The sequence below is a fragment of the Ranitomeya imitator genome, chromosome 2, assembly GCF_032444005.1.
Source record: "Ranitomeya imitator isolate aRanImi1 chromosome 2, aRanImi1.pri, whole genome shotgun sequence".
Taxonomy (NCBI): domain Eukaryota; kingdom Metazoa; phylum Chordata; class Amphibia; order Anura; family Dendrobatidae; genus Ranitomeya; species Ranitomeya imitator.
Window position 1 is genome coordinate 335,301,911 of NC_091283.1, and position 23,574 is coordinate 335,325,484.

At 45.1% G+C, this 23,574-nt stretch overlaps 1 pseudogene; it reads right to left on the reverse strand.

The window, feature by feature from the left end:
- LOC138663634 (zinc finger protein 271-like) overlaps positions 1-21,434 on the reverse strand; it is a 118,240-nt pseudogene extending 96,806 nt beyond the window's left edge.
- Between the last annotated feature and the right edge of the window lie 2,140 nt (positions 21,435-23,574).

The following is a 23,574-nucleotide window of genomic DNA, read 5'->3' on the forward strand; positions in this document are numbered from 1 at the left end:
TGTCCTCATCCACCATTCCAGCGAGAGTGCTTCTTTTGAAGATATGCTGAACTGACCTTCTAAATTTCCTCTTAGAGACTTTTCTGCTGACAAAACCTCCCATTGCAATTCCCTGGTGTGTACCTGAGCCCACTGAACCACCGGAATGCAAGCTGTCATAGACCCCAGGAGGAACATTGCCTCCTGCAAAGATATGAAGGGGAGATCCTTCGCTCAAGATACCAACCCCACCATCCTATGGACCTTCTCTAACGGTAGACGACACTCCTGATTGATTAAATCTAGTATAATGCCCAGATATTTCTGTACCTGGCTTGGTACTATTTTGGACTTTGCTAAATTCAAAAGCCACCCTAAGTTGGTTAAGGAACCCATGACTTTCTCTAACTGGGCTTTGCAATGTTGGGGGGAGTTGCCAATTATCAGGAAGTCGTCTAGATAAGGAATGATCAGAGTGTCTTGTTCTCTTAGATGGGCCATTACCTCTGCCACGATTTTGATGAATACTCGAGGCACTATGGCCAGTCCAAATGGAAGAGCTGCAAATTGATGTTTTATCACTCGCCTGATTGGGAAAGCCACCCTGAGGAGTTTTTGATAGTCTCTGTGAATGGGGACGTGATAATATGCGAACTTTATGTCTAACACAGTAATAAAACAGAGTGGGAACAACATTTTTACTGACGTTTTTGTTGTCTCCATTTTGAATGGCTGCACTTTTAGGCACTTGTTCAGTTTCTTTAAATTTATAATTGTCCTGAAAGAACCATCCGGTTTCCTCCTGAGGAAAAGGGGGGAGTAGAAACCTTCTCCTCTTTCTTTGAGAGGGACCTCCCGAAGAACTCTCTTCCCCAACAGTCTCATAATCTCTTGTTCTAGAGCCAGTTGTTCCTCCCCTGAGGATCTCCGTGGTGTTATTACGAAGGATGGTTGGAGTGGGGGTGCAGAAACTGAGCTTTAGGCCTGATTTTATTAAGTCCAGTGTTGGTTATTTTCTCCTAGGTCGAGAAAAAGAGGAACAACCTTCCTCCCACCTGGGGAAAACCCTCATTGGGAGGGTTTTTTATTATCAGTGGGGCCCTTGCTGAACATAAACCCCTTGTTCTTATTCCTTTTCTCTTCCCAACTATCCTGGGTTCTTTGTGGCTTCCTTTGGATAAACCTCTTACTCCGAAAGGGCCGCTTGTAGGATGGGTTAGAGGGGATAGGGAATCGCTTATTTTTGACGGCTGCTTTATTCAGGATGTTGTCCAGTGTGGAGCAAAACAAAAAAGCTGCTGATCTGGCAGCTAGCCTGATTGAGTCTGCCGATGCGTCCGCCAGAAAGGCAGCAGCCCCCCTAATTACTGGTAGGGAGCCTAATATAATGTATCTAGATGTTTTCCCTTTGAGCTGAGATTCAAGTTGATCCAACCAGACCATTGGTGAGCGGGATGTACAAGTGGCAGCTACTGCTGGTTTTAGCCTCCCCAGCTGCTTCCCATGAGCCCTTCAAGAATACATCTGCCTTCTTGTCCATGGGATCTTTTAACCCCTTCAAGACCCAGCCTATTTTGACCTTAAAGACCTTGCCGTTTTTTGCAATTCTGACCAGTGTCCCTTTATGAGGTAATAACTCAGGAACGCTTCAACGGATCCTAGCGGTTCTGAGATTGTTTTTTCGTGACATATTGGGCTTCATGTTAGTGGTAAATTTAGGTCAATAAATTCTGCATTTATTTGTGATAAACACGGAAATTTGGCGAAAATTTTGAAAATTTCGCAATTTTCACATTTTGAATTTTTATTCTGTTAAACCAGAGAGATATGTGACACAAAATAGTTAATAAATAACATTTCCCACATGTTTACTTTACATCAGCACAATTTTGGAAACAAAATTTTTTTTTGTTAGGAAGTTATAAGGGTTAAAATTCGACCAGCGATTTGTCATTTTTACAACGAAATTTACAAAACCATTTTTTTTAGGGACCACCTCACATTTGAAGTCAGTTTGAGGGGTCTATATGGCTGAAAATACCCAAAAGTGACACCATTCTAAAAACTGCACCCCTCAAGGTACTCAAAACCACATTCAAGAAGTTTATTAACCCTTCAGGTGCTTCACAGCAGCAGAAGCAACATGGAAGGAAAAAATGAACATTTAACTTTTTAGTCACAAAAATTATCTTTTAGCAACAATTTTTTTATTTTCCCAATGGTAAAAGGAGAAACTGAACCACGAAAGTTGTTGTCCAATTTGTTCTGAGTACGCTGATACCTCATATGTGGGGGTAAACCACTGTTTTGGCGCACGGCAGGGCTTGGAAGGGAAGGAGCGCCATTTGACTTTTTGAATCAAAAATTGGCTCCACTCTTTAGCGGACACCATGTCACGTTTGGAGAGCCCCCGTGTGCCTAAAAATTGGAGCTCCCCCACAAGTGACCCCATTTTGGAAACTAGACGCCCCAAGGAACTTATCTAGATGCATAGTGAGCACTTTGAACCCCCAGGTGCTTCACAAATTGATCCGTAAAAATGAAAAAGTACTTTTTTTTCACAAAAAAATTCTTTTAGCCTCAATTTTTTCATTTTCACATGGGCAACAGGATAAAATGGATCCTAAAATGTGTTGGGCAATTTCTCCTGAGTACACCAATACCTCACATGTGGAGGTAAACCACTGTTTGGGCACATGGTAAGGCTCGGAAGGGAAGGAGCGCCATTTGACTTTTTGAATGAAAAATTATTTCCATCGTTAGCGGACACCATGTCGCGTTTGGATAGCTCCTGTGTGCCTAAACATTGGCGCTCCCCCACAAGTGACCCCATTTTGGAAACTAGACCCCCCAAGGAACTTATCTAGATGCCTAGTGAGCACTTTAAACCCTCAGGTGCTTCACAAATTGATCTGTAAAAATGAAAAAGTAATTTTTTTTCACAAAAAAATTCTTTTCGCCTCAATTTTTTCATTTTCACATGGGCAGTAGGATAAAATGGATCATAAAATTTGTTGGGCAATTTCTCCCGAGTACGCCGATACCTCATATGTGGGGGTAAACCACTGTTTGGGCACTCGGCAGGGCTCGGAAGAGAAGGCGCGCCATTTGACTTTTTGAATGGAAAATTAGCTCCAATTGTTAGCGGACACCATGTCGCGTTTGGAGAGCCCCTGTGTGCCTAAACATTGGAGCTCCCGCACAAGTGACCCCATTTTGGAAACTAGACCCCCCAGGGAACTTATCTAGATGCATATTGAGCACTTTAAACCCCCAGGTGCTTCACAGAAGTTTATAACGCAGAGCCATGAAAATAAAAAATAATTTTTCTTTCCTCAAAAATGATTTTTTAGCCTGGAATTTCCTATTTTGCCAAGGATAATAGGAGAAATTGGACCCCAAATATTGTTGTCCAGTTTGTCCTGAGTACGCTGATACCCCATATGTGGGGGTAAACCACTGTTTGGGCGCACGGCAGGGCTCGGAAGGGATGGCACGCCATTTGGCTTTTTAAATGGAAAATTAGCTCCAATCATTAGCGGACACCATGTCACGTTTGGAGAGCCCCTGTGTGCCTAAACATTGGAGATCCCCCAGAAATGACACCATTTTAGAAACTAGACCCCCAAAGGAACTAATCTAGATGTGTGGTGAGGACTTTGAACCCCCAAGTGCTTCACAGAAGTTTATAACGCAGAGCCATGAAAATAAAAAAAAAAATTATTTTCTCAAAAATGATCTTTTAGCCTGCAATTTTTTATTTTCCCAAGGGTAACAGGAGAAATTTGACCCCAAAAGTTGTTGTCCAGTTTCTCCTGAGTACGCCGATACCCCATATGTGGGGGTAAATCACTGTTTGGGCACATGCCGGGGCTCGGAAGTGAAGTAGTGACGTTTTGAAATGCAGACTTTGATGGAATGCTCTGTGGGCGTCACGTTGCGTTTGCAGAGCCCCTGATGTGGCTTAACAGTAGAAACCCCCCACAAGTGACCCCATTTTGGAAACTAGACCCCCAAAGGAACTTATCTAGATGTGTGGTGAGCACTTTGAACCCCCAAGTGCTTCATAGAAGTTTATAATGCAGAGCCGTGAAAATAATAAATACGTTTTCTTTCCTCAAAAATAATTATTTAGCCCAGAATTTTTTATTTTCCCAAGGGTAACAGGAGAAATTTGACCCCAATATTTGTTGTCCAGTTTCTCCTGAGTACGGTGATACCCCATATGTGGGGGTAAACTACTGTTTGGGCACATGCCGGGGCTTGGAATTGAAGTAGTGACGTTTTGAAATGCAGACTTTGATGGAATGCTCTGCGGGCGTCACGTTGCGTTTGCAGAGCCCCTGATGTGCCTAAACAGTAGAAACCCCCCACAAGTGACCCCATTTTGGAAACTAGACCCCCAAAGGAACTTATCTAGATGTGTGGTGAGCACTTTGAACCCCCAAGTGCTTCATAGAAGTTTATAATGCAGAGCCGTGAAAATAATAAATACGTTTTCTTTCCTCAAAAATAATTATTTAGCCCAGAATTTTTTATTTTCCCAAGGGTTACAGGAGAAATTGGACCCCAAAAGTTGTTGTCCAGTTTCTCCTGAGTACGCTGATACCCCATATGTGGGGGTAAACCACTGTTTGGGCACACGTCGGGGTTCAGAAGGGAAGTAGTGACTTTTGAAATGCAGACTTTGATGGAATGGTCTGCGGGTGTCACGTTGCGTTTGCAGAGCCCCTGGTGTGCCTAAACAGTAGAAACCCCCCACAAGTGACCCCATTTTAGAAACTAGACCCCCCAAGGAACTTATCTAGATATGTGGTGAGCACTTTGAACCCCCAAGTGCTTCACAGACGTTTACAACGCAGAGCCGTGAAAATAAAAAATCATTTTTCTTTCCTCAAAAATTATGTTTTAGCAAGCATTTTTTTAGATTCACAAGGGTAACAGGAGAAATTGGACCCCAGTAATTGTTGCGCAGTTTGTCCTGAGTATGCTGGTACCCCATATGTGGGGGTAAACCACTGTTTGGGCACACGTCAGAGCTCGGAAGTGAGGGAGCACCATTTGACTTTTTGAATACGAGATTGGCTGGAATCAATGGTGGCGCCATGTTGCGTTTGGAGACCCCTGATGTGCCTAAACAGTGGTAACCCCTCAATTCTAACTCCAACACTAACCCCCCCACACCCCTAACCCTAATCCCAACTGTAGCCATAACCCTAATCACAACCCTAACTCCAACACACCCCTAACCACAACCCTAACCCCAACACACCCCTAACCCTAACCACAACCCTAATTCCAACCCTAACCCTAAGGCTATGTGCCCACGTTGCGGATTCGTGTGAGATATTTCCGCACCATTTTTGAAAAATCTGCGGGTAAAAGGCACTGTGTTTTACCTGCGGATTTTCCGCGGATTTCCAGTGTTTTTTGTGCGGATTTCACCTGCGGATTCCTATTGAGGAACAGGTGTAAAACGCTGCGGAATCCGCACAAAGAATTGACATGCTGCGGAAAATACAACGCAGCGTTTCCGCGCGGTATTTTCCGCACCATGGGCACAGCGGATTTGGTTTTTCATATGTTTACATGGTACTGTAAACCTGATGGAACACTGCTGCGGATCCGCAGCCAAATCCGCACCGTGTGCACATAGCCTAATTCTAAAGGTATGTGCACACGCTGCGGAAAACGCTGCGGATCCGCAGCAGTTTCCCATGAGTGTACAGTTCAATGTAAACCTATGGGAAACAAAAATCGCTGTACACATGCTGCGGAAAAACTGCACGGAAACGCAGCGGTTTACATTCCACAGCATGTCACTTCTTTGTGCGGATTCCGCAGCGGTTTTACAACTGCTCCAATAGAAAATCGCAATTGTAAAACCGCAGTGAAATGCGCAGAAAAAAACGCGGTAAATCCGCCATAAATCCGCAGCGGTTTAGCACTGCGGATTTATCAAATCCGCAGCGGAAAAATCCGCAGAGGACCAGAATACGTGTGCACATTCCTAACCCTAACCCTAACCCTAGCCCTAACCCTACCCCTAACCCTAACCCTAACCCTAACCCTACCCCTACCCCTAACCCTACCCCTAACCCTACCCCTAACCCTAACCCTACCCCTAACCCTAACCCTACCCCTAACCCTAACCCTATTCTAACATTAGTGGAAAAAAAAAAATTTCTTTATTTTTTTATTGTCCCTACCTATGGGGGTGACAAAGGGGGGGGGGTCATTTATTATTTTTTTTATTTTGATCACTGAGATAGATTATATCTCAGTGATCAAAATGCACTTTGGAACGAATCTGCCGGCCGGCAGATTCGGCGGGCGCACTGCGCATGCGCCCGCCATTTTGGAAGATGGCGGCGCCCGGGAGAAGACGGACGGGACCACGGCTGGATCGGTAAGTATGATGGGGTGGGGGGGGGACCACGGGGGGGGGGGGATCGGAGCACGGGGGGGGGAATCGGAGCGCGGGAGGGGTGGAACGGAGCACGGGGGGCGTGGAACGGAGCACGGGGGGGCTGGAACGGAGCACGGGGGGGTGGAACGGAGCACGGGGGGGGTGGATCGGAGTGCAGGGGGGGTGATTGGAGCACGGGGGGGTGATTGGAGCACGGGGGGAGCGGACACGAGCACGGGGGGGAGCGGAGCACTGGACGGAGGGGAGCCGGAGCAGTGTACCGGCCAGATCGGGGGGTGGGGGGGCGATCGGAGGGGTGGGGTGGGGGCACACTAGTATTTCCAGCCATGGCCGATGATATTGCAGCATCGGCCATGGCTGGATTGTAATATTTCACCCGTTATAATGGGTGAAATATTACAAATCGCTCTGATTGGCAGTTTCACTTTCAACAGCCAATCAGAGCGATCGTAGCCACGAGGGGGTGAAGCCACCCCCCCTGGGCTAAACTACCACTCCCCCTGTCCCTGCAGATCGGGTGAAATGGGAGTTAACCCTTTCACCCGGTCTGCAGGGACGCGATCTTTCCATGACGCCGCATAGGCGTCATGGGTCGGATTGGCACCGACTTTCATGACGCCTACGTGGCGTCAAAGGTCGGGAAGGGGTTAAGACTCCCATATCCTCGAATGGAAGGGCGAGCGTTTTGGACACCTTGGCGATCGCTACATCTAATTTTGATGCCTTTTCCCAAAAGGAGCATGCCGGGTCCTCAAAAGGGTATTTTCTCTTTGGGGTAAGGAGAGCTTTCCTTACAGTTTTTTTCCATTCCCTTTTAATCAAGGACTGGATTTTTTTCATTAAGTGGGAAGGATCTTGTCTTTTTTTGTTCTAAACCCCCAAACATAATATCCTAAACTGTTTTTTTGGGGCGAGGATCAACTAAACCCATGGTGTTTCTAACTGCCTTAATAAGGGTGTCTCCTCTAACGGGAAACCGCTGCAACCCCAGAGGAAGATGAAGATGACGATGATGATGAGCTGGAGGTATCTGAACCCCCTTCTTCACTATCCATACCACTAGTTTCGGATTCAGGGGTCCTATGCCTGGTCTTCCTCCGCTTTTTCCCCCTCTAAAAGTGTCCTCCACCTGGCTTTTAATTAATGACCTAAGCTCTGTCGCGAACCCAGGGAAACCTTCACAGACTGTCTGCTCTATACAGGAGCTGCAAAGTCTCTTTTCCCACATAGTGGGCAAATCTTCCCTACAGAGCGCACAGATTCTGTGTTTAGATTTCCTAGAACTCTTCCTCCTGCAAAAAAAAAAAAAAAACAGAGAATAAGGCCCTGTTAACAAGTGAACTTTCACGAACATCACTCACCAACTGGTGGAAGTAAGGGTACCAGTTGGGGAGAAACTGCATCCACGGAAGGATTCTCCCTCGCGCTGGATGCCACACTCGAGCCTTTGCTGTGCTGGGATCCCGAGCACCCGCTTCCGCTAATGTCATGTTGGTGGTGGGAAGAAACTGTTTCTACCCGTTTTTTGCTTTTCAGCTGTGGCCACCGTTGCCGCTGCTGCTATGGTGATCTGGTTTGTGGAGCCTTTAACTCTGGTTGCTCCGGATCGTTCATGGTCTGTGGGGAACACTGACTGAGCTCAATGAGAAGCGCCAAGTCAGTGCTCCACCTCGCTTAAATAGTTGCCCCTGCCCCTCCATTCGGTCCCCGGGGAAACGCTGACCGCCGAGACTGGATTACCCAGTCATGCCCAGTGCCATCTCCATCACCGTGCCCCACAGATGTGCCCTAACTGGTTACCCAGTCATGCCTTGCGGCGACGCCGTCCCCCACTAAAGTCTGCGCCTCTCCACACGTGCGCCCTGTTTCCTGGAACCCCAGGGAATCCCAGAGCCCGGCGAGTCTTCACTCTGGGAGAGGCAGGCTGCGATTTCGTTACTGCCTCCCCCCACGCTCCGGAGGGACTCCAGCGGTGGCGTGCTTCTGCCGTGCGGACCTGCCAGGCCTCAGCCTGCTGCATGGTGAAGATTCCGGGAGAGGCAGCCTGCACAATGTTCTTCTCTGCCGCCTCTTCCCGCACACGCTAAAGGCCCACTGACCCCAGCAGTGGCGCCTCGGGCTACCGTACCAGCCGAGGCAGGGGACTCCTGCTGCCTGGATCGGTCTGACCGGCCCCAGGATTCCATGACAATCTGAGGTATGTTCTTGCGACGACTGCAGGTTCCCTATCAAGGACAGGAAATCAACTGATGCGGGAGAGAGGTACCGCCTTTTTATCTGTAGGTTTCCTGTCCTTGATGGTCTAATCCCTCTCTCTCTCCATGGTGCCGTCATGGCGGAAAGAAAAAAAATAACCTACCCTTTAAATTAAAGACTGTTCATGTCTTTGTCAGTGGGCAAACTTACAAAATCAGCAAGGGTTCAAATACTCCCACTGTTATCACGGCACAGGTGTAATGTTTTTTATGTAGTTTATCACAATCCTCTTTGAAGTTAGTTTTAACAAAAATTGAAAGGTCAGGATAAAGGGAAACTCTGCTGTTATTGTACAGAAACGCACACTTGGCCTCACTGCACATTTAATATTGTCCATCATAAAAGCGAAGTTTGGCCAGAAAGACTGGACCTGGTCTTGTAGGGACCATATGAGCACATTCAGAAGGAAGATTCATCCGAGAAGATATCAGTGTTCTAGGAAGACAACAGCATCACTGCCCTCCGCTTTCCCTTAGAGTATGTTTCCACAGTTCGGATTGGCAGCACTTTGGACGCAGCTCCGTCCAAAGCGCTGCCGGCTTTTGTACGCTCGGGATTCCGAAAGTGTTCATTGAACCATGCGGAATGAAAGCATCCGGTCACGATTGGACTGGCAGGTAAACTGGGACCAGGGGCACCTTTCTTGGCCCTAACTCTAGGGGGCGCCCTAACTCGCCCTGTTCCCCGGGATACCTCAGATGGCGAGGATGCCGGGGCCTCTGCGCTCGCCCTGTCTCCTGACTGCCGCCCTGCGTCTGTCCCCCTCCCCACCCAGGGAAGAGAGGCTCTACCGTGTACAACAGTACACCAACTCGACAAACAGGGGAACAAAGACAAGGGTAAAAAGAAAACTCCACTCACACAAAATATGCTCTCACAAATAACAAAGGTATCCACCAGGGTGTGAAGGAAGGTAAATAAAGCAGGTAAGAATGAGGAATTTTCCAAGCGAACAAACCATACAACTGTCGCACAATTACTTCCTCCAGCTATCCAAACTCCAGCTCCTCACTACTCCAGGTCTATCAAGCAAGTGCTATCTCAGACAAAGATCTGACCAGAAGGCCTAGCTTTTATAGGAGAGAGGAGTGGCTAACTGAGCACAGCTGAAAGCAGGAATTTCCACATGGCCTATAAACCCCTGTCCTGCTGAAAGAAAACAAAACACCTTTAATACACAGGAGAAGTGCTTCTTCTCAGCAAAGAAGCAGAAGCCGTCAGACGCCTTGGTCTTCTGGTACTGCTCTGTCGCGGTAACTCCGTGACACATCCTATACATTGGACTGTGATATTTATCTTGCGGAGACTGAGCATCTCAGCAAGATAAATTGACATGCTGTGGTCTAGAAAGACGCGCCGCATGTCCGGTTATGCAGAGAAGACAGAGGCGTCCCTGCATGCATAGTGGAGATGGGATTTCATAAAATCCCATCCAGTATGCTGTAACATCTGGCAGCTGCGGATTGGACGCTGCGGCTATACGCAGCGTCCAATCCCCAGCGAATACTGACTGTGGAAGCATACCCTTAGAGGCCCATCATAATATTTATCTTCAAGTGATTTTCTAACTTGTCAGAACATTCTACATATGCGGTCATTTGGCTTTGCGGTTTACAGATCTGGTAAGGTAAGTCTCCTAATTCCAGGGGGTAGGTGGATCCTCCAGGTTGTAAGTTCTATAGAAAAGGGCTTTCAATGCTCAAAGTAATTGAAACCGTTTTGGTGGAGCAGAATGTTGTGGTCTAGATGCAAAATGGTGATCACACGATTGTGATATGGCTGGACTACACCACCGATAAAGCAGCCACAGCCAGTCACTAAGAAGAATCTGTGACTTCTCTGCATTTAGTGGTAACTACTCACCTGGGTAGTCATATGTAGAAATCTCCTCTTTACACCACTCACCACCCCTCACATATGTCTCTGTAGTATTAATATGGGTCACATCTTCACCCTGAAACAAATATTGTAAAAGTCACAGACAGATGGAGAAGTCACATCTATGATCAGCTCTAATCCTGCCATTTCCACCGTTCTCATTACACAAGTATAAATCATATAATACTGGCGGATAAAGCAACACTGAACAGGGTAATTCCATGTAAAGTGATCGCAATCTGAATATTTTCTTGGTTTTTTTTTTTTAAGTGCTACTTTAGTGAATTACAAAAAAAGTTTTACATTTTCATCTTCATTAATTAATTTTTTTATAGATTTCTAAAATTTTTAAAAAGTCTAAATTTTGGGCTTGTATGATGTTACACTTGTTATCATATCTCGGGTTAGAAATAAGATAAAGAGATTGGAGAGGCACCGTTTTGTTTAGAACTGCACAGGCTTTAAATTTGATATGTCACAAGATTATGTTTGTATATTTTTTGTTTTTGAGGAGTCAAATTCAAAATTTTGATGGGCAACACTGTACGCTCCATAGCAGAGGAACCCAACCTGTGGCTCGGGAGCCTCTTGTGTCTCATGGGCCCATGATGTGTGGATCGCAGCTGTCTACCAGCTGGGTGCATTAGCACCAGGTCTAGCAATCAGCTATGAAGAGTAGGTTTCCAGATGGTGACTTTTGTGAGTAGCCCCTCATAGTAGTGCAGATCGGAGAGGGGGTAAGGTAGGAATCCCTGGATCTTAGTACACTGCCTCAGTGTGATTTCTGAAGGCAAGCTTTGGCTGTCATTATACCAGTAATGGGGGCTCTAGTTGTCACTATTGTGTGTGGCGAAAGTTGGATGTGGCTCGCAAGCCTCGCTCGGAGCAGATTGTGGGTCTCAAGATCAGAAAGGCAGGAGACCTCTGCTCTATAGTAACACAGTAATAAAAATTGAGTTTTTCAGTACTCTACACTGTGCAGTTACAGTTTTAACATAAGTCAGTATTAATACAAAAAGAAAAACATTAAACTATTAATACAAATGCACTGAAAGTGAACAAACCAGCCCAGATTGCAGTACACGGACTCGCGTGATGCCTGTGTAGAGGCCATTGTTTTTTTTGTTTTTTTAATTTTATTTATAAAACCGGTTTAATTGAACAATAAGCAAGGATAGATTGTTCAGAAGCATTAGAAAAGATCTGACAAATAGAGTTTTACAGTACTTTGAACATTAGAAAGTATTATAACTATAACTAACCACATCCACACCTTCATAGCGTAATATCAATCAAGCCCAACAGGAATTCTGCCGTCAATTTGCTCTCTCATGTACCAGTCTGTAAATTGGAAGCAACCATGGATCGCCTGGCATATAGATACTGTCTGGGTATTAATAAAAGAAGACCATGTACGGAAAAAACATTCAGTGTATCTTTCTTTGATCAGTATGGATTTATCCAGTCCATCTTGAAAAGATAGGCTACCTTCGTAGTAATTAAACTTATCCCGTGCCCATAGATATAGAATACTTTTGTGGGTGGCTGCCGCCCAGATGAATAAAATGCGGCGCTGCTGAACAGAAAGCCTCACCAACTGATCTTGTGGAAGAATGTTGAATATGGCCCACTCCTGAGAAAGAGATATAGATGCACCAAAGGTATTAGTGAGATGTTGCAAGAGTGTATCCCAAACCTCCCAGATTTTTGGACAGTCCCATAGACATTGAAAATATCAGCTGGAGAACGTAAATTTAAACTCTGGTGAGATATATGCTCTATGGAATATCATGAGAGTCATGGTTGTGTAGCTATCATACGGTAACACAGAGTTAATACGTAATGTGGCTTTCAAGAGGTCTTTTACCTGGTCAGTCAGTTAGTTGAGATACCCACCTCCCGAGGCCCGGTGAAGAGTCTGACCACTGTATGGAAGGTTTCAGTGATTTGTATATAAAACTCAAAGAGTAATTCCCTGCATGGGCTTTAATGGAGATTAGGTTTAGAGGGTGCACTCTAATGTCGTCTGGTATTTCCCACAGTACTGAGCCTACATAATGTCTAACTTGAGTAATAGTAAAGTTATCTCCCTCCAAAATTTGGTATTTAAAGACAGTGTCTTGCAAAGTAAGAGGGCAATGATTGTCCACCAACATGTCACAAACCAGTCTACATCAATTATTCCCAAGCACACGATAGATGGGAGGTGGCCTGCCCTACAGAAAGGAGGGATTGCCTCGTAAGAGAAGAAACACCAAAATATGGGTGCCAAGTCTACTAATTCGTCTAGCATGGCGCCATCCCAAGATTACTGACCACAGTAGGCCACAGTGGGGGGTTATCCCTAACTTCCACTGGGAACTTGGTAAAACCAAACAATCTACACTTAGGGTACCGTCACACTATAACATTTCGATCGCTACGACGGTACGATTCGTGACGTTCCAGCGATATCGTTACGATATCGCTGTGTCTGACACGCAGCAGCGATCAGGGATCCTGCTGAGAATCATACGTCGTAGCAGATCGTTTAGAACTTTCTTTCATCGCTGGATCTCCCGCTGTCATCGCTAGATCGGTGTGTGTGACACCGATCTAGCGATCTAGCGATGCGATCCAGCGATGCGTTCGCTTGTAACCAGGGTAAACATCGGGTAACTAAGCGCAGGACCGCGCTTAGTTACCCGATGTTTACCCTGGTTACAAGCGTTAAACTAAAAAAAAAAAAAACAGCACATACTTACATTCTGGTGTCCGTCAGGTCCCTTGCCGTCTGCTTCCAGCACTGTGACTGCCGGCCGTAAAGTGAAAGCAGAGCACAGCGGCTGTGCTTTCACTTTCACTTTACGGCCGGCAGTCACAGTGCGGGAAGCAGAGACTGCAAGGGACGTGACGGACACCAGATGTAAGTATGTGCTGTTTGTTTTTTTTTTAGTTTTACACTTGTAACCAGGGTAAACATCGGGTAACTAAGCGCGGTCCTGCGCTTAGTTACCCGATGTTTATCCTGGTTACCCGGGGACCTCAGCATCGTTGGTCGCTGGAGAGCTGTCTGTGTGACAGCTCCCCAGCGACCACACTACGATTTACCTACGATCACGGCCAGGTCATATCGTTGGTCGTGATCGTAGGTAAATCGTATAGTGTGACGGTACCCTTAAGGGTTTGAATGAGGTGAAACCAAGACACTCGATCAAAGGCTTTATCAGCATCAAGGCTGACCAGTATATGCTGCTTGCCTTTAGCCTAGTAAATATGTATAATGTCAGCCAATGCCGTCCTAATATTACAAGTGATAGACCGACCATGTACAAAACCCGTTTGAGATGAGGTGAGAATATCAGGAAGTATAGACTGAAGCCTATTTGCCATGATTTTGTGAAACTTATATTCCCATAAAAACACAATATTTTAATAGACACTTGTTAAAAAACTCCTTTCACAGTGCACATAATATAGAACAAAAGTTATAATCATAACCTGTCAAATCCCTATGCTTGCCTGCTATCCCTACCTAACCGTGGAGGTTGACACCCTAGGATACACTTATTTGGCGCCCCCACTGCACAGCGGCTGTCCCAGACTAGCCCTAATACGTCCTGAAAATACTATAGGTGGGAAAACAATAAGCAAAAAGGAAGAGATGAAGGGATAGTGCTTATCAATTAAAGAACAACACAGGTTATTATGTAAAAAGACATCCTTATATTCTGTACATGATACCACCCTTGTCTCTCAAAAAATTAAGAGTTTTTCAATATCTGTAGAGCAGGAATGATATCCCTCAATAGATGGACAAGGTATATACAAAAGAGGTGTCACAACAAAGCTTCATAGCATGGTTCAAAACTTAAAGGCATCAAATGTCCAGAGTGATTTTCATAGATCCATAGACAGTGTGCATTGATGCCAAAAAAAAAAAAAAACTGGAGGCTAAACCAAACTTAGCTTCCAGCCTAATGTCCACAATAGTTTCCACAGGTACACAAACAATGTGCATTGATGCCAGAAAAAAACAGAAACAAAAACAAAGCTGGGGGTTAAACCAAACTTAGCCTCCAGCCTCGATGTATTTCCCAGTCCATGCGGTCCATCAGGAGGCACGATATAGCACTATAGATATGAGGTGTCCAGATGCAAAGACAGACCTTTAGGCTGTGGCAGCTGATCCCACTGAGGGACTGAACACTAATAACAAGTGCAGGCGAGTACGGGCAGGCACAGCAGGTACTCAGGCAGGTGGGCACGGCTGGCACTCTGGCAGGCAGGCGGGCATAGCTGGCACTCTGGCAGGCACGGCTGGCACACTGGCAGGAGGGTGGGAACGGCTCTAACTATGCAGGCAGGTGGGCACGGCTAGCGGGACTGGAACTGGTTCGGGTAGGACGGGAACATAAGCAGATACATGTAGGATAAGGGAACAGGGAAGAACTAGACAGGAGGGACAAGGACACACAAGGTGTGGAGCGGGAGCAGAGCAAAGCCACACGATGCGGAGAGCAGGACAAAGCTGCAGGAAATGCAGGAGGTGGAGCAAGAGCAGAACCATACGAGGTGGAGAAAAGAGCAGAACTGCAGGAGCAAAGAGCAGAACCGCAGGAGGAAGAGCAAAGAGGAGAACCGCAGGAGGCGGAGCAAAGAGAAAGAGTGAACACAAGGAAACGCGCAGCGGAATAGGAAAGGCTACAGACAGGGATACAAATGGACACAGGTATAGGACAAAGTTCAGACAGGGTCATGAACAAGACAAGGACTCAGACCAGGGTACAAAGCACCCCTGGGTGGCTAAAACAAGAGACACAGGTAGAGGCCAGGGTACGAAGCCCCTCTGGGTGGCAGACACAAGAGACAAAGCAAGACAGGACCTGGCAACTCAGCAGTCAGATACAAACTGAGTAAATACGTTGCTCAGGCATCCTCTAGGGGGGAATGCCTTAAATAACTGATGACTCTTGGCAACTGGAAGGGAACACCTTAGGAAGGTGCACACAGACTCAATAAGAATCAGGAACTGCCGGGGCCGCGGCCCTAAGCACACAGCCAGGAAGTAGGCAAAGAGCAGGCAGAAGACATGAAGTTCACAACATGGAGCAGACAGAGCAGAACTCACAGCATGGCCTGGAGGGGTAAGTAAGATTAAAAAAAACGCAGCAAATCCGAGCGGATTTTTCCTCAAGATGTGCACAGCAATTCTCAAATTCTCATTGACTATCATTGTTACTGTACTACACTGCGGATTTGATGCAATTCCAAGCGTCCAAAAACGCTGCAGAAACGCATCAAAATCCACAACATGTGCACATAGCCTAAGAGGCTTCCTGTTTTTGTATCACACAGCAGGTGCAGTAATAGGAACAAAAGACGGCTACAATACAGCTCAGAATTGGGGTGACAGCACATTAATGCATTTGTACAGGTTGGGAATAGATGAGGACGGGTCTTTCTTGTAATCTCTGAAGATGAGTTGTGGCAGGAAGGAGATGTCTGAGTAAGATGGAAAGAACATCACCTGTAAGTTATTATCTCTAATTGTATTGTAATCTCATATATTCTGCAGCTCTGGTATCTACCACTTTGAGGTCACCGTATGGCGGTAATATCAGTATTGGCCTTTGTATAGAGTTTTTTTTTTTTTGTTACAGCAGGGTCATCTGCGGAGGTTCCCCAATACCCATGACTAGAGTATGCAACCTGAGTTGTAATCGGGGTTACCAGTTAAGGGCCCATTCAGATATTTTGCCCCCCTGAGCTGAACCCCTAGCTACGCCTCTGAGTATATATAATAGGTTTAGACATCAGAGAGAGCCAGGTAGGATTAGATCCAAATTGTAAATATGAACAATAGATTAGGGCCCAGCAACAAACTGGCACAAATATATCCCAGGTAGGGATGGGGTCAATTGCAATACGGAAGGCGAACCCCAATGGAAGGGGGCTTTATCCCTTATTTATCCAAGCAGGCGCCATTTTAAAAAAGCAATAATCACTGCGTAGCGCCGATTTCCCGAAATAACAGATAGAAAGTTCACATCAGTAGCAGGCCGTGTATTTGGAGATAGAATTTAAAGTAAAATAAAAAGAAGCTTGTAATATGCAGCAGAGATCAGCAAATCGCGCTAAAGGAATGAAGAAAGTTATATGCTAGGTACTGAAGGAGTGCAGTTGTTTCTGGATTAATAAACTGTTTTCAACTGTTCATCTATTCCAGCCAGTCCTGGCCTGCCAGCACTGCTTCTATAAGGAAATGATAGTCTATGTCCGTGATACAGCTCTGTGAATGTGTGACGATATATCTTGCTGCATTGATGACAGGTCATCTGTGAATACACTTGCTGGGTAGATAACACTTGTTTAGTCCCAGTAGATAAGACCTGTCACATCTGAGTGAGCACACACCACAGTATCTCTCCTGCTAACTGCTGTTTGAGACATGGTCCAGGCTGGCATGTCAGAACATGGGTTCTCCGTTGCCTCTCTTGCTTTTAAAATAAAACTTTACTTCTGTCAGTATTGACCCCTTAATGTTCCCCTTCGGATATTTATTCATTTGTCCTTTTTTTATTGCTATATTCCACACCCGTTCTGAGGCTTGTGGTACTCACCTTTCTAGAATCTGCTCAGGTTGTCTCTGTTACTGGGCAGAACGGGGAGATGTGACTGGATTGGTGGAGAGCAGTTTGAGTGGGAAGATTTGAGTGTTTATAAAGCTCATCTCACGGTCCAGTCAGCTGTTTGTCGTGTGAAGAAGCAGCTGAAGCATCCCTCCCAATATCTAAATTTTTTATTTGTAAAACCTAGACCCTACACTATTAGACCACAGGCCGAACAGACCTGAATTCAAGATTTTCATATAAGACTTACCCAGTTTATATAGGTTTTTTAAGAGCCCAACTTGAATTTTGGTACAGATATAGGCCAGGAGCATGGGAGCAACATGTGGATATTTTGCTAATTTTATTTCATATTGATTTTTCATTGTTCATTTTGCGTTTGATTCCACATGGGTAAAATATTACAAAAATATACTCTTGTGACATATCTGTTGAAAGCCTGTACTGTTATAAGTGGAAAGGTGTTTTTCCCAGAAATTCACAAATAATTAAAAAAAAAAAAACAAACAAACTAAAATGTATAGAAATTTTCTTCACATTTTGCATCTTCTACCACAGTAATACCAAAGAACAAATTCTCAAAAGAATTAAAAATCTAGTGGTAATATTCATTAGTTCACTTGCCATGGTAAAACTCAGCACAAGACCTTCACATCCATCTACACATTAAAGGGGAGAACTCATGACACCTTCTCTCCATCTACCTGATGATCCTGAGGAACATTGGGATCTTCTTGTTTACAGTCCTGTGGAAGAAGAGGACGGGGACATCTCTCTGGTGTTGTCCTCTTACTGGATAGATCTGGAGAAAACACATACAGGGACTGAATTCATTCTTTACATACAGATAATTATAGGCCGTGTGTATTTAGTCCTGTCTATTACCTGGTGATGTGAGGGGCTGAGGAACCTCCATCATGACGTCCTTGTACAGATCTCTGTGTCCTTCTAAATACCCCCACTCCTCCATGGAGAAATAGACAGCGACATCCTGACACCTTATAGGAACCTGACACATACAATGATACCGTCATCCCCCGATCCCTTCATAGTGTTACTGTATAATGTCCCAGCATTCCCAGCAGTGTCACCTCTCCAGTCAGCAGCTCAATCATCTTGTAGGTGAGTTCTAGGATATTCTGGTCATTGATGCCCTCATGTACCGGGGGGTGAGGTGGAGGGCCCATGATTGGGCTCAGGGGTCTTCCCCATTCCTCAGACACAGGGTCCTGACAGCGCTCACTAGAGGTCTTCTTCAATACTGTGTAATCCTGGTTATGGAGAGACACATTAATAAATCTCACTACAGACATTTCCAGAGTCCTCACCTCTCCAGTTCTGTCCATCTGTTATTCCCATAGATAACAATGATGTAATGTGACGTCATCAGAATCTCTCACCTCTCCAGTAAGTCGGAAGAGGATCTCTAGGGTAAGGTGTATTATCCTCGCCGCCATCTTTTCCCTGTCCAAATCCATCCTTGGTGAGGAAAATTCTTTTAATATGCAAGATTTTCACTGAGAGGATCTGATATTATAGAGACCTGAACGAGAAGATGAGACAAAGTAACATTATAAATATCCTGTGTAATAATACAATTACTGGAAATAAAAAGGGGAAGCATATCAGGAGATAGAACGTGTGGATCAGAGGTCTCAAACTGCATTTCTCGAGGGCAGCAAACAGGTCTTGTTTTCAGGATTTCCTTGCATTGCACAGGTGATAATTTAATCACCTGCACAGAATGATTCCAGCACCTTGTGCAATGCGAAGGTAATCTTGAAAACACGCATGGTTTGAGGCCCTCGAGGAATGTAGTTTGAGACCCCTGGTGTAGATGTTGTATTCTCTAAACTTGTATGGACTGAAACATAAATGGAATTGCTGACTAAGACATCTTCTCCATGCTCCCATTCACTGGCTATGTTACTCGCTGCATTGGCAGCCGATTTGCTGTAGGAATCACAAATTTGTTGGGACTGAGCAGGAAATATAGAGACTGGCGGGGACCCAAGAACCAATGGTATTTTTATTATTTTACAACATTCTGGGTTTTTGTCCCTGACATCTATTAATATTTTATTCTTATTGGACAAGTACATCGTTTGTTCCCTAGTGGAATTTGGTTGTTAATAAAACCTATATATTTAGGCCACAGACAACAAGCAGTTTCTTCCTCGGAGTCGGCAGCTGAATACGTTTCTCATAGACTCATCTTCCATAATGCTAATTCTCGTCTCATTTACCGACACTGGAATCGGCATTAGCAATACTGCAGGAGATATTCATTACACGTGACCGGAGAAATAACTACTTCGTGATGAGGACGACATCTTCATCTTCTACTACGGCTCTAGATACATATTTCTCCAGAGTCCGTCACTGACTCCATCACCACCGGCCGTCTAAATGAAGGTTTCCCGTCTTCCCCGCACTGTAATCTTCTATCACGTTTGAGGAGTTTATAAATGCTTGTTTGTAAGAACACCAAGACAGGAGTTATTTGATGCCAAAGTCTCCATGTAAAATGTTTCTTTTTTTCAGGATATGATTTTTTTTTTATTGGGGGGGAGCATTTTCCTGTAAACTTCCATATATTATATAAAAAAAACACCACTCCCCCCCAAAAAAAAACCAGGTGTTAAACTGTTACAAATTAAAATAGGGGATGGCGGTACTGTGAGGACTAACAAATAAAGTTGCACTCTGTAGCGCTATGGTATCTAAACATGAAATATGAATTACACCACCGCTCTAGATAATAGGAGTAAAATTCATATATTTCTGGCTTACGTGATATAGCAGTATACAATGTAACTTTATGTATAGAGGCGATTACTCTTAGTTTGCAACTGTACACACCAGTTTCTTGTCTGTCTGTTTATTATTTTTGTACTGTGGGAACATCATACTGCGTGGGGGCCCTGCACTATTAGAGTAATACATGTTTCATTGGTTCCTGTTTTTCATAGTTGGGTCGTTTGCATCTATCAGCGGAAAAGGAACAAAACAATTGTGATTCTTATAAGGAGACAACACAAAACCCCCTAAATATAACATTTTATAACAACCCCACAATCTGTGACTCTTCAGGGTAAATCGCTCTCTCACCATTGGATTAGAGCTGATGCTATGAAGCTAAAGTGACTAAACAGACTTTCTGTCACCTCCATAAAGGGGCACTTCTCCGTGTTTATCAGAACTGTCCGAGGATTATTAGAGGTGATAGTTTCCTCCAATTAGAAGGGACACCTGTGGATATTGGGGTCTTTACCTGCTACAGTCCTGGTGGGATTTACTCTGTAAAGTGCTGGAATCACTTTCTCCCAAAGGGTTAAATGGCGTCTGTAACTTCAATGTCTTTCTATGAAGCTTCTTCTCTGAACTTTCTTCCTCTGTTTTCTGCCGTATTTCTATTACTCTCCGGAATCAGGAATGTATTAAGTCCTATAGAAACTGCGGAGAAAGAATCATTTCTAATTCTGTGTTTCCAGGATTCTTCTTGTTGGAATTGGCTGCGCAATATATTTCTAGTATTAATGCGCCAGTAATGGGGAATTGAGTCGCCCGCCAGGGCCGTGGGGTACTTGGTACCGAGTCCGGTGATCACAGGGGGATGTCACGGTGGCGACCCAGTCTTTGGCCCTGGGCACCCATGTAAAAGGGGTAATTGAATAAAGTTTATGTTCGTGACGCCACCTGTGGTATTCGGTCAGTGAAGACCGACACTGCTTTAAGGGGTCCTCTGGGGTGATGTTATGGCAGCTAGATGGTATACCTTCCCACAGGTGATGTAGGTCCCCAGGGCTCCCGGTGTGTAGATGGAAGATGGTGAATGGTGCAGTAAAGAACGAGGACACAGGTTTGCAGTCTCTTTTCCTGGTTTACTGAAGACTTCAGGCAGCCACAGTCCAGGGCACCAGATCACAGGATAAGCAGAGTCCGGTCGGCTTGGAAGCGAATCCAGAGTCCCCTTTACCAGGTGGAGATGAAAGCCTTCCTCTAGCGCGGTGATGTTGTAGTCCCTTACTGCCTATGGCTTCTGATAAAATCCTCACTGTTCTTCTCTGTCTTCCATATAGGATAGGACACAAACCCGTATGGCAGGTGACTCGAGCCTTTTTCACAGGGACTCTATCATGCCCCGGGCTCTATGCGTCACTGTGCCTCCTGGGTATTGAGGGGGACAGGTAAGTTGCAGTTCAGCGGTCCTGCCGGTCTCTGCTGTAAGTCTTAGGCTACTTTCACACTAGCGTTTTCTGCAATCCGTCACAATGCGTCGTTTTGCAGAAAAAACGCATCCTGCAAAAGTGCTTGCAGGATGCGTTTTTTCCCATAGACTTGTATTGACGACGCATTTGCGACGGATTGCCACACGTCGCATCCGTCGAGCGACGGATGCGTCGTGCTTTGGTGGACCGCCGGGGGCAAAAAACGCTACATGTAACGTTTTTTGCTCCTGACGAACCGCTTTTTCCGACCGCGCATGCGTGGCCGGAACTCCGCCTCCACCTCCCCGCACCTTACAATGGGGCAGCGGATGTGCCGGAAAAATGCATCCGCTGCACCCATTGTACAATGCAGCAAACGCTAGCGTCGGAATCTCTTTCCAACGCATTGCGACGGGGAGATTCCGACGCTAGTGTGAAAGTAGCCTTAGGCTGCCGTCACACTAGCAGTATTTGGTCAGTATTTTACCTCAGTATTTGTAAGCCAAAACCAAGAGTTGAACAATTAGAGGAAAAGTATAATAGAAACATATGCACCACTTCTGCATTTATCACCCACTCCTGGTTTTGGCTACAAATACTGATGTAAAATACTGACCAAATACTGCTAGTGTGACGGCAGCCTTAGAGTCCCTTACAACCTCGGTGTTTCGGCTTCCGGTGATCTGCGCCTCAGAGGGAGGCAGCCTGCTCGCAGCTGGTCTCCCCTGATATCACTCTCCTGTGCTTCGCTCTCCTTCACGCTCGCTACAATCTGTTCTGCTTTCGGTGTTATCTCTTTCCCGGAGCTGCAGCACTTTCTCGTGGCTGCAAGGCTCCACATACGTTCTTCCTGCCTCAGACTGCTACAGTCTGCTGTCTGGCACTACCTGACTGAATCTCCTTCACTTTCCCTCCAAACCACAATATACATAGAGGAGTCACCTAGAAATAGGATCAAAAGCTCCCCCTTGTGGCCTGGAGTGTGAACATGTTGTGTGCATTGTGATTACCTGATAAAGAAGATCTTTCATCACTTCTAAGGCCGGCTTCACACTTGCGAGTTTTACGGACGTAAGAGCGCAGAAACTACGTCCGTAAAACTCGCAAAAAATACGGCACAATTATTCTCTATGCCTCTGCTCCTATCTGCCGTATTTTACTGATCAGTATTATACGGCTTTCTACGGCCGTACAAAATCGCAGCATGCTGCGTTTGTCACCGTACTGCGCAAGAAATACGCCAATGAAAGTCTATGGAAGCGTGAAAAATACGGATTACACACGGACAAGCAGTGTGACTTGCGAGAAATACGCAGCGCTGTTAGAGAGAAAAGCCGGCAATTCAGTGCGGTGTACAGAAATATCACACTGACAGCTTACAGTAGAATAGGTAGAATAAATGTGTACACATAGAATAGGTATATATATATATATATATATATATATATATATATATATATATATATATATATATATATATATATATATATATATATATATATATATGTCAGTGAGACACATATATGTATATATATTAATATTTTTTCCAGTGCTATACAGCTTGAAAGCCGGTAATTCAATTACCGGCTTTTTCTTTCTCCTTCCTAAAACCCGACATGATTTGAGACATGGTTTACATACAGTAAACCATGTCTTCTCTCCATTTTTTTTGCAGATTCCACACTACTAATGTCAGTAGTGTGTATCTGCAAAATTTGGCCGTTCTAGCTCTTAAAATAAAGGGTTAAATGGCGGAAAAAATTGGCGTGGGCTCCCGCGCAATTTTCTCCGCCAGAGTAGTAAAGCCAGTGACTGAGGGCAGATATTAATAGCCTGGAGAGGGTCCATGGTTATTGGCCCCCCCCCCGGCTAAAAATATCTGCCCCCAGCCACCCCAGAAAAGGCACATCTGGAAGATGCGCCTATTCTGGCACTTGGCCACTCTCTTCCCATTCCCGTGTAGCGGTGGGATATGGGGTAATGAAGGGTTAATGCCACCTTGCTATTGTAAGGTGACATTAAGCCTAATTAATAATGGAGAGGCGTCAATTTTGACACCTATCCATTATTAATCCAATTGTAGTAAAGGGTTAAATAAAAGACAAACACAATATTTAAAATTATTTTAATGAAATAAAAACAATGGTTGTTGGAGTATTTTATTCTACGCCCAATCCAGTCACTGAAGACCCTCGTTCTGTGAAAGAAA